Source organism: Anguilla anguilla, chromosome 5 (assembly GCF_013347855.1).
Source record: "Anguilla anguilla isolate fAngAng1 chromosome 5, fAngAng1.pri, whole genome shotgun sequence".
NCBI classification, from domain to species: Eukaryota; Metazoa; Chordata; class Actinopteri; order Anguilliformes; family Anguillidae; genus Anguilla; species Anguilla anguilla.
Window position 1 is genome coordinate 21,810,055 of NC_049205.1, and position 13,496 is coordinate 21,823,550.

The 13,496-nt window shown below is 38.5% G+C and overlaps 1 long non-coding RNA gene across 1 annotated transcript; it reads right to left on the bottom strand.

Annotated features, from left to right (window-relative positions):
• Nucleotides 1-444: 444 nt before the first annotated feature.
• On the bottom strand, nt 445-1,595 carry LOC118228140. Its single transcript, XR_004765414.1, has 2 exons — nt 1,554-1,595; nt 445-1,162 (listed from the first exon to the last, which is right to left on the bottom strand). It is a non-coding gene; the product is annotated as an uncharacterized LOC118228140 (long non-coding RNA).
• Between the last annotated feature and the right edge of the window lie 11,901 nt (nt 1,596-13,496).

Below are 13,496 nucleotides of genomic sequence, written 5' to 3' on the forward strand. Positions count from 1 at the left end.
TGCTCCATTCTCAAATATTTTGATTTAAATTACCTAAAATATAAAGGATAACTTAAAAATATAATTTGTTAGTCAAATGCTCATTTCTTTTCATGAAATAAACTTAAATAATAGATGTACACAGGGGAGTGTCTACGGATAGGCTGCAGTGGGCATTGCCCACCCAGAGATAAGCCATGCCCACCCAGAGGAATCATCTGTAAGTCCAATGAAATCTGAAAAAAATTACAGTTATAGCTATTTTTTTAGCGTCCATAGTTTTCTGTAATTTTGTCATTGGTCATCAAAAAATGCACTGCTTTCCTATTGGTGTGGGTGTGCTTAGTCAGTGCTGCTCCTTTACATTATCGCCAAACCACGCCACTTCTTCACACCAGAGATGGACGATTCCACATTTTTTGGAGTCGATCCCGATTCCAACTCCTTGTCATGCAATTGATGGAATCAATTCTCAATCAATTCCGATTCCAAATGAAAATCAACACAGAAAAATTTAAGTTGTAAAACAAATGTATTAAATTAAAAACTTACAGTAAAAGCATAAAAGTGGCATGTCAAGACAGACATCACTGCTTGAAAAAACCCACCCCCCAACTCTTTTTAATGACACCACTGCATTGATAGAACCAAATGTATTAAATTAAAGATTATTCTAAATGGTACAAAACTTAAATACTATACAATAGTACAATAAAAAATTTATTTGTCAACACAAAAATGTAAGTTGTAAAACAAAACAAATGTTTTAAATTAAAATCAATACTAAATTGTACAAAACTTAAACACTATACAATGGTACAACAATAAAAAATAAAAAAAACGTTCTTCGCATATTGGGGAGGGCACAATGCGTATATCAAACCTTCGGGTCATGCTGGGGACTACACTACCAATTGTAATGCAGGAAGAGGGACATGCATGGACGTTTTTGGGCTTGAGTCTTGACCTTCGTTTTGAGATCAGTTCTCCTGATTTGGAGAAAATCCTTTCGCTGGGGACTGATGTTGTGGGTACACAAAGGTATTTCAAGGTCAGCTTCTGGAGGTGGGGGAATCTGTGGCCTTCAGATTGCCAAAACTGTAGTGGACACATTTTCCTCTCAAGGTTTGGAAGGGCAAAGTACATCTGTTGTGAAATCATTGTGTAGATTCTGTTCTGAGACCTAAAAGAACAAACAATATATAAATAAATAGAATGCTGTCAATTTCAGCTCCTCTTGCCTTTGATCTCTCAGTCAGTCACTAACTCAGTTACTCGGTGAGTCTCTTAGTCAAGCAGTCAGTCACTCACACAGTCAGTCAGTCACTCACACACAGTGCTTTCAGTTATTGTTGCATAGCTCCTCACAATCCAGGACATTTTCACTACATACTACTTTAATAAGTGTTACGGCCGACTCGAAGGGCCGGAACAAACAAAATGTCCAAATCACCAAAAACCAGACAGAAACTGATCTAAAAACACAAACTCAGACATTTATTAAATCTAAAACACAAACTAAAACAAACAAAAACTCAAAGTTCACAAAATAATGGGGCTTCACAAAAACCTACCAAACGCAAGCCACACAAAAGAAACCCCAAAGAAGAATCTCCCCAGCCTCATACTGCAGGGCTTATATTGGGCCACAGGCAGGTGGAGGCAATCAAGCAATTAGGTATTACCTCCACCTGCACTACCCAGGCAAGCAGAGGCTGGGGACGTAACAATAAGGCAGCCCACATCATAAAGGACACCAGTCACTGCAAACACATATTTCTTAATTCTCCATCTGGCAGATGGTGCAGAACAATGAATGCAATAAGGATCATTATGCACTTTAATACAATTACACAAACTGCAATAGTTACCTGTCATTTTACTGTGCACTTTAATTGCAATAACCATGCACTAATAGTTACTATATGCTACCTACTGTAATTGTTATTGTTTCTCATGTTTTTTTCTGTGGGAGACATGCAAGAATTTCATTGTACGTTGTAGACATGGCTCACAAACTTACCCGTACATAAAACTCTTTCTAGATGTCATCTTCTTCTGGCTCAACAACACTTGCCCCTACATTCATAGCCTGAGCACCTCCCTCTCTGACCAATACTGCGATCTCAGCTGAGAGAGATTTCACAGCCTCCTCTGCATTATTCTCATTACCAAACGCCAGTTTTTTTAAACGTGGGTCGAGAAGAGTTGCAATACCAAGGAAACTAAAAAGCATAGGAAACAAATACAGTAATTTAGTTTGTATAATTGACATAATTTGTTAATATATCCAAGTACTGTATTGCTTTACAACTCTTACCGTGTTTGCTCATATAATCCACATCTCTTCATAAGAGATTTATTGAGAGCAACTGCAAGTTTGTGGCCAGTGGTTTCAGGTGGATTTCTCTGAAGGGCAGTCGTGGTAAACCTTTGCAGGTTTCTTATAAGTACAATCACCTTGGATGCAGTCACATTTTATTCAGCCGACATCTCTTCTGTGACATTTAAGAAGGGCTTCAGGACCTTAATGTTTACATGAGATGACATTTTGCCTGTGATTACATTAGTCTTGGACAAATTAAGTTGATTATCAAGATAAGAATGACTTTTTTTTTTTTTTTTAAACTGAAAAAAAAGTACTAGTACAATGTCTCCTACCTTTGTTGTCTCCTCCATGTCAATCCAGTCATTTTGGAAGATTACTGGGAGGGCTGATCCTTTGAGGGATGACAATGCAGCTGATAGGGGCTCCTTCACTTCTAAAAAGCGCTCCAGCATGAGATAGGTTGCATTCCATCTAGTTTCAACTTCTTGAACTAGTTTTAGCTCTTTCAGTTTCATGTCCCGCTGCAAAGCTGCAAGCTTCTCCTTTGCAGTGCAACTGCTCTTAAAATGTCCTACGATTTTTCTTACTTTCTGTCTCATTTCTTCCAATTCTGGGATTGCATTTAGGCTGTCCTTGACTATTAGACTAATAGTATGTGCAAAACATGGTATGTGTCTTATATTTAGCTTTCTAATGGCCGCCACCATGTTAGCTCCATTGTCAGTGACAGCACACTGCACCTTCCCTTTCAGTTTCCAGCTCTGGAGTATTTCATCGATGCAGACAGCTATGGCATCTGATGTGTGGCGCTCAGGGAATCTGTACCAAAATTGATTTAGTAAATAATAATAATAATAATAATAATAAACTTCATTTTTATAACACTTATGCAGTTACAAAGTGCTTTACAAATATATGAACATGTCTATTACAGCTAGGGTAGGTAATTTGTTACAGGTCAAATTCAGGTGCCTGAATCAACAACTAATCAGGATAGCTCTGTGCGAGGGAGAGAAGGGGCAGAGAGGTGGGTGGATTTTTACTGTTGTTTATTTTCACGTTCTTGCTAATTTCTCCAAAGTTGCATACCCTAGCATCACAGGAACACTCCAAAAAACAATTACCTTCAGGGGACTTTATGTAAATTATTCCAGGAGTAAGTATGCTAATGCATGATTACCTGTGAACATCCAGTAGTTTTGTTTGCATGTGTCCATCTGAAGTGATGTAGTGAATGCTAAATATGCCTCCATACTGACAGAGGTCCACATATCAGTAGTAAGTGACACATGTGTTGCTGCCTGTAACATATTGTAGATATTTGTATTAACAAGCAAGGCTTTAAAGTTGATAGTCTGCCAAAAAAATTAAGATTCTATTTTTTTTTTTTTTTCATTGTAGCACTAATGAACCATACCTCAATTTCCAGCTGGACTTCCTGTCTAGTTTCCTCATACTGCCTTTCAATCTGCCTGACAACTGTTGGTCTTGAAGGCAACTGATACCTAGGCTCTAGCTCCATCACAAACTCTCTGAAGCCATCATCTTCTACTACTGAAAATGGCTGCATGTCTTTGACAATAATTTTCAGCAATTTGGAGTCAAGCCTTTTCTTTTGTACACTGGTAGCTGTCAAAGATAACAATTACTTAAATCACTGTGTAGCGGTTTCTCTGACTTAAATCATGTTCTTCCCACATTATATACAATTTTTATATTCACTGTAAAAATCTAAATTCACATTATTATTATTACTACAAACTTACATGAATAAGGTGCCTTGCAAAGAAAGATGTTGTCAGTTTTGACTGGGTCACAACTGACTGGATTTTTTGCTTTTTGGCAGCAGGGATTTCAACCATGTCTTCTTCACCTACTGGAGCTGCTTGGGCTGAGGTTCCAGGATCTGCGGTGTCATTCTGTTTGCTACAAACACATTCGTCGGGTTTTTTACATTTTTTAATCTGGTAGCCCTAAAGTTAGCTAACTATCTCAGAGCAAAAGCTAGCAGTAGCTGGCATTTCTTGAACCGCACACTCAAAAACAAAGAATAAAGAGACTTTATGACAATAAGGACTTGTGTTGTTTAATGATAATTTAGTAGCTATGCGAACAACGCGTTTGGCTAACTATCTGTTAGCTATACATTTTGAGTTATCTACTAAGTTAACTTACTTGAGTGTTTGCCTTTGTGCATTCGGATTTTTCAGCTGTGTGAAAAATTCCCAAATGCTTCCACATCGGGGACGTTGTCTTATTATACATTAGTTGCTTTTTACAAAGCAAACATTTAACTTTATTTTTGGTTGCGTCGGTGAAAGGAAAATACCGCCAAACCGCCGACATCTTCTCTGAACAATGAACATACAGTCGTAATGTAGTCGTCTTCTTCTCATGTATTGCTTCCGTTTACGCCGGTGACCTGTCGCGGCGTTCAACCAATGAGCGCGAGCTTTGAATTTCCATTGTTGGAGCAGACCAAGGCAACTGAACACAGGTTAGTGTGTAGATAGGGATAATCAGAATGAATTAATTACAAATTTGTTTAAATTAAAAAGGTTATTCAATTCCAGTTTGGAGTTTGGGGTCGACATTTCAACAGGAGTCGACTCCGATTCCGTTTATTATTAGAATCGAATTTCAGAATCGACGTCATGGAATCGGGAATCGACTTTTTTGGAGTCGACTCTCCATCCCTACTTCACACATGCGGTACAGACATGGTTACGTGAACTGTGAAACCTGTTTGTAGTAGCTGCTATCAGCAATCCAATTAAAACTGTTAATACCTTTTTTCTTTCTTGTTTATTCTTTTCTCTGATTCTTATAGGTTATATTAGTAGTCTTGAATAGTTTCACAGTTGAGTTTGCACGTTTTGCAAGCTGCGTGTTTATTTTAAGTTACCAGCTCACTTGGTGGCAATTGGCTTAGTGATTAGCCAGCTAGCTAGCCAGCATTTTTGTATAGCCATTTCCGTGGATAAAATCGCATTTATAATTGTTATTTTCTGTTAAAAACATTTAATTCATATTCAGGGAGATAGCCAACTAATCGCAAGTTAGATGACACGTGTAGCCGTTTACTAATACCATCGCACCGTTTCAGGCTGGATAATAACCCGTTAAACCAGAGAAATTGCCGAGTTATCTTAGAATCTTTATCGCCGCAGAATGCAGCAGGGCTGGGAGCGTCGGCATAGGAACAGACGCCGCAATGAAACTTCAAGCATGTCACAACGGGTACAACCATAGACATATATATGTCTATGGGTACAACAGCTGTTTTAGAATGTCCTTGCATCGTTTTTGCAGCCTGGATCAAAATCGGCGTGACAGTACCAAATGAGACATTTGCATTGGCGTAGGAACTGGGTGGGACGTGTCCCCCGCAAGGTTAGTAAAGAATCAAATTGTCCCCCCCAACCATAACTGATCCCTCTCCCATGTAAAGCTTTCATACAGTAAAGGCTGCAATAGCAATAAAAGATGACTTCAAAATTATGCGGAAAGGTCTGTAATGCCTGTAAATATAACATTAATTATGGACTCCCCTTTTCACACAGTAGCAATGGTTTACCCCCATGGCCACAAAAGTTTCAGCTTATGAAAGCACAAATGCAGACCTGCTAACCTGCATTCATTTTGTGTACCAACCACGCAATTCTTGGTCAAAATATGCAGGTACGAAATGCCAGCTGAAACTACACAAAAAAATTATTGTAATGTAATTACGGAAAACAATCAATCAATACAAAATACAATACAAAACAATAACGTACATTTATTCGGTATTTAAACTACATCCCTCGGATTTAACCAGATGCTACAAACTCGTGCTTGTGGTTCTGTAACCCCTCCCCGACCGACTCAACATCCACTGATACGCAGCGATACTTTATTATCCACGAGGCGTAAGGCTGCAATTGCTGAGGTAAAATGGGAAGTGGGGAGTAATAATCGAGCACAAAAATGTGACCGTAATGTTAATGTATAAAACGTTAAAACATGTTTGGTAACTATACGGGATGATGCATTTCAAGGGGTATATCCTCATGAGATAAATTTGTATATATAGTTAGCCGTAGTAGCTTGCATACGATGTGATTAGCTTCGTTACGAGATGGCTACGGTGTGAAACTGATGGATTCGCTCCAGTGACTCCAAACGCCAGGGAGACTCCTCTGTTCTAACTTTGAATCCCACACGCTCTGTTGGAGCAAAGTGACCATTTCAAAGGTGTTTGACTACGGACTGCTAACGTAGCAAATAATTCCTATTATTGCAGCCAGTCACCCGAACAACCTTGCAGTTAGAAAATAATCATGACGTCAGATAACAAGGATACTGACTAAGGGGCAACAACTCGCCTCTATTAGTGAAGCCTTTTATCCCAGTGGCTACTGCGTGAACTGCAACACCTGGTTGCAAAAAGAACTTGAAACCCCGCCCACCCAATGTTAAGTCAATTGGGAAAGCCTGAAAAGAGGCCAATTTTTTCAGTGGAAATATAAAGTCAATACATTTTTTACACAAGAAATTATGGTTTAACTAGTTAATCTCATCCCTTGTAATGTCTCCCCTGGGTCTGATTTTTTAAAATAATTCCACCAAAATTACCAAATCTGGGTTAATTTCAGTGTTTGCAATTTGGCTTGTTTTACTACCGTATGAGGATTTCCCCATCCTCGCAGGCAGGCAGAGTGCTTCAGCGGCAGGTGCGATGCTGTGTCGTTTTATTCCGATTAGCTAGCTGCATACGATCTCACGATTAAAGTCCAAGGTCCAAAAATGTTGTGTGCTGCGTTCAACTGTACTAACCGCCATTCTAAGGATTCCTCTCTCCAGTTCTTTCGGTTAATACATTTGACACATTTTCCAATAAATAAGGTTCTATGTCAAAACGCGATTTCTGACCATTTCGGGGTTTCAGATGATTCTCATAAAGTCTCGTCTTTTATAAGTTGTATATGTTGTTGGTGAAATCATTTGTAAGCAGTTGTGAAGCTTCTTTAAGAAGACAAGCTAGGGGGATTTACTTAGCTAGGGGAGCAAGCTTACTGTCTTGCTATCAATCTATCTGTCTATCTAGCTAACTTGCTAGTGATCTATTTTTCTCTGTAAATACCTTAACACTAAACGTATCTTGCACAATTAACTTTTTTTGAAATGTTATGACAGTACGGTTCTGTGGTTACAAGGCCACGCTTGTTGTCCAGATGTGGGCGTGTTTAATTACCATGTAAAGTAGTCAGGGTGGATTTTCCTGTAGTTGTGGACTCCACGCTTTCGCTCCACTGCACTTGCGTTGGTTGCAACGGGCAATGTGGCTGCGCCCTAGTTTAGGCTTCATGCGCCAGTGAGCAGTTTTTCTGGATAAAAAGCACTGTAACGTTTACATTTCTCAACCGATTTCAATGAGTCATTTTTATATTCAATGGTTTATGGTCTACGTAGAGTAGAAGAAAAAAAACCTTTTTTTTCAAAACTTTTCTACTCCACATAAATCATAAACCCTTGAATATCAAAACGACTCATTGAAATCATTGTAAACGTTATATTGCTTTTTATCCAGAAAAACCGCAGCTCCCCCGTTTACTTGTATTTGTTTTCAGGCCAGTCTTGCCAGGTCCAATATGGCAGCGACGTTGACGGACAATCCAAAGGCCAATGCGGCGTCTATGTATAAATGTTTATGGTTTTCACTGTCGGGAAAACTTTTATGACAACGTCAGCTAAAGTCAGTGACTCACAACGGTTGGAATGAACGGTAACGGTAATCTTATATTTGTAACATTGCCTATCAATATGCCAGCTAACGCCAGTGTTAGCTAGCTAGTTGTCAATGAATGAACTATGATATCTGATAGTATGATAAGTAGCTAGCTAGTTAATAGCTGTCGGTACACTCTCTGAATGTGATGTTCACTTCACTTAGAAAACTACCTGGCGATAGCTGCACACGGTTGCTAAGCAGGGAATTAACGTGACTCTCCATGTTGCAGTGTTAGTATTTTAGTCAATGTTTTGTGTAACGTTATGGACACATCTTGTAAAATTACAAGTTTCTTTTAGCTATCGATATCTCTTTTTAATGTTAGCTCCCCCTCAATATTTAGAACATGTGCATTTATCCCCCTGTATTTTGTGTTTTCCTTTACATTTCCACCATAAATTGATGCAGAAAAGGCACAAATTGGTGCATAAAAATTCACCAGAATGCAGAAAATGAAGTGTTTGACACTCAAAATTTTCTGGGGGACAACCCCCACACACCCCTGCTTAATGCCCCCCCCCCCCCCCCCCCCCCCCCAATGTTCAAACGAAACCTACCCCAGATAGCAAGACGACATTGAAAAAATATTGATTTTCCATCTGAATCATTATTATGGTTGAGATTGAAATCTCAATGCTAAATAAATGTTGGATCACCATTACAATACCGATGAAACCGGACAGTATGATGACAGTGACGTTGGAATAACATTGATTTATAGGTGTCCTGATTGTAATTGAGTGAGCATTGATTTGTAGTTGACCAGGGAATAACAATGATGTTGAAAAGTCATCTATTTATAGTTGACCGGGAAATGATGGCGTGATATTGAAAAGCCGTCGATTTATAGTTGACCAGGAAATAGCCTTGATCGAAAAGTCATGGAATTACAGTTGACTGGGAGACCATCGTGTGGTAGACCAACGTACTGCACCCCACACATCTCATTTGTGAATCCATCGGGGTAAGCATGCATTTATTTATCTAATGTTTGAATGTTGAATTGTACCAAATTGAATATTCGTAAACGTTTTTAGTTTATTTACATTGTCTAACATTATGTGCAGTCATAAGTAGCCTACATTCGTGCCTGTCACGGTGATTATTATAATTTAGACACCTCTAAAATGTGGTTGAAACGTTAACATCTCTCAAAGTTGGCAAATTGAGACATCATAGACTAGCCTATAATAAGTTCACTCTATGGTTTCATAAACACCTATACTAAGTTAATTTAGTCAGTTAGCTAACCTTAATTTACTGTAGTGTTTTATTATATTCGTGGTAACCATAAATTACAATAAATATTTGGGATATTTTACTATAAAAATGTGAAGACTGAAAGATGCAGATGTTAGCTCGCTAACGTAGCCTAACTGATAACTTCAAAGTTAGCGTTAGATGATATAGCCCTAACATTAGCTAGGATCAGTTGAGAGGAAGAGAGGGGCATGCATATATTTCATAGACAACCCAAAATCTGAACAAAGATACAAATACACGCTATTTTCATGAATTACAGTCCTCAACGCAGGATTATTTATTCTGACGATAAAGTAGCATTTTGCTTTTATGCTAGTGAAATTATCCTATTACCGATGGAGCTTGAATATTGTGCAATAAAGTAAATATAAAATGGTATTGAACACTTGCCTATATTAACGCCACTATTGCGTTATTTCGGTAATTAGGCTACACACTCTAGGCTACAGTAATTTATGTGCTCAGTGCGGCGTTGTGCAAGTTGCCCGGCTTCTTACCTAATGCGCCTAAGGCTACTAAACACGTAGGCCTATTCCACTTCCAAGTGCAATTTCTGTTGAACCTTTTTTAAATCTGAAATTTTTAACTTTATTTTTTTGCTTCTATGTTTTCTGTTTTAGATGTCCTGACTCAGCAAATGGGGGCAGGGGGAGTCTCTGAATTTGCCTTTGCCCAGGTAGTTCAAAAATGGCTCCGCTACGCTCCAGACCGGATGGGTGAGGCTGGACGCCACACAGCTCAGGAGTGAATTCGCAAAGAATAAAATTAAATGAAATAAACTTGTTTTAATAAAATAAATAAACTTGTTTTTTTTTTAAACTGATGTAAAGTTGTCCGTTGTCATTTGTATAGCCTATTAGAAATGAAAATAAGATATTAGATAAAGCCAAATGTTTAATAGGGCTGAGATATATTTCATAACATTTATCCTGGTCGTAGATAAAGCAGGACATATTTTTTTTCACAGTATTTTGAAGTATTAATAGTAATTTGCTGTGGTTTAATATCGGTTGAAATATATGGTTCAACGTTATTTCAATATTAACCAATGGTGCAAATGTGATGAAGAATCAACTTCCGAGTTCGGCGTTGATTCAATTAAATTAACGTTGACAACGGAATGTTGATTTAACATAGTTTCAGTGATTGTTTGCTATATGGGACGCCATTGGACATTTGTTTAGTGTTACAGAGTTTAATTATTTTTTTCTTTTTTCACAGGGTAATGGCCCCCGGACCCCCCCCCCCCCCCCCCCCACAAAAAGTGGATGCTATAATTTAATCCTTTTATCCCCCCCCCCCCCCCCCCCCGTACATTTTTGTTGTTGCCTCCCCAAATAATCCAAATGCCCACCCAAAGATGACATCCTAGTAACACCTCTGGATGTTCATTTAAGACAAAATTAACTGTTCGATTTTTAGGCATTTATTTTGGTTTGTCCAACTCAAACAATCACTTAAGTGATATTCAGAGATTTTATTAAGGTAGTATAGCTTTTTATTATTGTGATATTTACAAAGCCACTGAGTGTACTTAGAACCTCAAAATAGCACCTTTGGTATCAGACCACCCAATTTTTAGGTGAGCAAAAGTATTGGAACAGAGAGTATTTAAGTAAATGAAAGTAAATAACGCTTAATATTTGGTAGCATATTCCTTTGCTTGCAATAACTGCATCAAGCCTGCGACCCATTGACATCACCAAACTGTTGTATTCTGTTGTGATGCTTTTCCAGGCTTTTACTGCAGCCTCTTTCAGTTGTTGTTTGTTTCGGGCGTTTTTTCCCTTCAGTCTCCTCTTCAGGAGGTGAAATGCATGCTCAGTTGGGTTAAGGTCTGGTGATTGAATTGGCCTGTCCAAAACCTTCCACTTCTTCTCACTAATGAAGTCCTTTGTTGTGTTGGCAGTGTGTTTTGAGTCATTGTCTTGCTGCATGATGAAGTTCCTCCCAATTAGTTTGGACACATTTCTCCGTAAGTTGGCAGACAGAATGTTTTTGTAGACTTCTGAATTCATCCTGCTGCTACCATCATGAGTTACATCATCAATAAAGATTAGTGAGCCCACTCCAGAAGCAGCCATGCAAGCCCAAGCCATGACACTTCCTCCACCATGCTTCACAGATGAGCTCATAGGTTTTGGATCATGAGCAGATCCCTTATTTCTCCACACTTTGGCCTTTCCATCACTTTGGTAGAGGTTAATCTTGGTCTCATCAATCCATAAAACTTTGTTCCAGAACTTTTGTAGCTCATCTCTACTTCTTTGCTCATTTTAATCTAGCCTTCCGATTCTTACTACTGATGAGTGGTTTGCATCTTGTGGTATACCCTCTATATTGCTGCTCTCTAAGTCTTTTTCGAACGGTTGATTGAGATACCTTCACCCCTGCCCTGTGGAGATTGTTTGTGATGTCACTGACTGATGTTTTGGGGTTTTTCTTCACAGCTCTCACAATGTTTCTGTCATCAACTGCTGTTGTTTTCCTTGGTCGACCTGTTCAATATCTGTTGCTTAGTACGCCAGCAGTTTCTTTCTTTTTCAGGACATTTCAAGTTGTTGTACAAGCTATCCCAAATGCTTGTGCAATGGCTCTGATCGATTTCCCCTCTTTTCTAAGCTTCAAAATGGCTTGCTTTTCTCCCAAAGACAGCTCTCTGGTCTTCATGTTAGTTCATGTTTTATAACACAAATGCAGTCTTCACAGGTAAAACCCAAGGCTAAAACCAAGAGTAGACATTCAGAACTATTTATTGTTTAACCAATCAATCTAACAGGACACATCTGGGCAACAAGAAACACCTGTCAGTCACATGTTCCAATACTTTTTCTCACCTAAAAATTGGGTTGTCTGATACAAAAGGTGATATGTTCTAAGTTGTTTAACAAATATAGATAAAGATACCAGGAAATAAAAGCTGAAATTTGGATCTGTCATCTCATGTACATCTTTTGACCTCAAACTCAATTGTCTTCAGTGTATAGCAAAAACAAAGGAATTGACCTTGCTGTTCCAATACTTTTGGAGGGGTCTGTATAACACCATGCATTTAGCAAGGTAGAATGTCTAAATTAGATCCATACTGTAGCTAACTATAAAGTTAGCTAATGTTACTGTTAACTAGCTACATGTTAGCTAGCTCTAAAATGAATTGTTAGAGCATGTTATCATTAGTCGAATTGACTGCTTGCCAGTTCAGACGGTCACAGTTTTGTATCCACAACACTGTAATGACACTCAATAATGTAATGTCATTACTAAAAGAGTGTGTATGTCCGTCTGTATGTATGCATGTGTATGTATACATGTTTATTTTCATTATTATCCATTTATCCATTTTCTAAGCCTGCTTATTCCTGGTCAGAGTCACAGGGGGGTGTTAGAGCCTACCCCAGCGTGCATTGGGTGAGAGGCAGGAATACACCCTGGACAGGTCGCCAATCTATCACAGGGCACATACACCATTCACTCACACACTCATACCTATGGGCAATTTAGAGTCTCCAATTAGCCTACCTGCATGTTTTTGGACTTTGGGAGGAAACCGGAATACCCGGAGGAAACCCACGCAAACACAAGGAGAACATGCAAAACCCTTTTCCTTTATTCTTCAAATAAAGGATAGCACTCCACCTTTTAAAATATTAGAATTCTATAATTAGCTTTATTGGCTTAAAGAGGCTAAATGAGGCTATTAAAGTATGAAGTAATATGAAGTATTACAACTATATGTATATGTATTAAGAACTATGGAGCTATTGAGAACTCACCGTAGGTCAACTAAAACTCATAACACATAATTATACTAACCATAATATAAAGTTCAGTGGTATGAATTTCTCCCACTAGCATCATGCTGTACCATTTATAAAGGAGTGAAATGTGAAAGATGTCTGTGCAATGGACGTGGACAAATGGTGGCATATAAGCAAGGACATTGCAATATGTTCCTCAGAGACATGCATCAGAGTTGTGTTATATGAATCATAAATCAAAAGCTTCTCAAAATACTGTGTGCATTTTAACATACGTTCATATCCAAAGCGACTTACACAGCTTACATTTTTTGAAATACAGTCAATTTTGCTGAACAGGTTAAATACCTTGCTCAAGGGTATAACTGCAGTGCCCCATTTGAAAATCGAACCC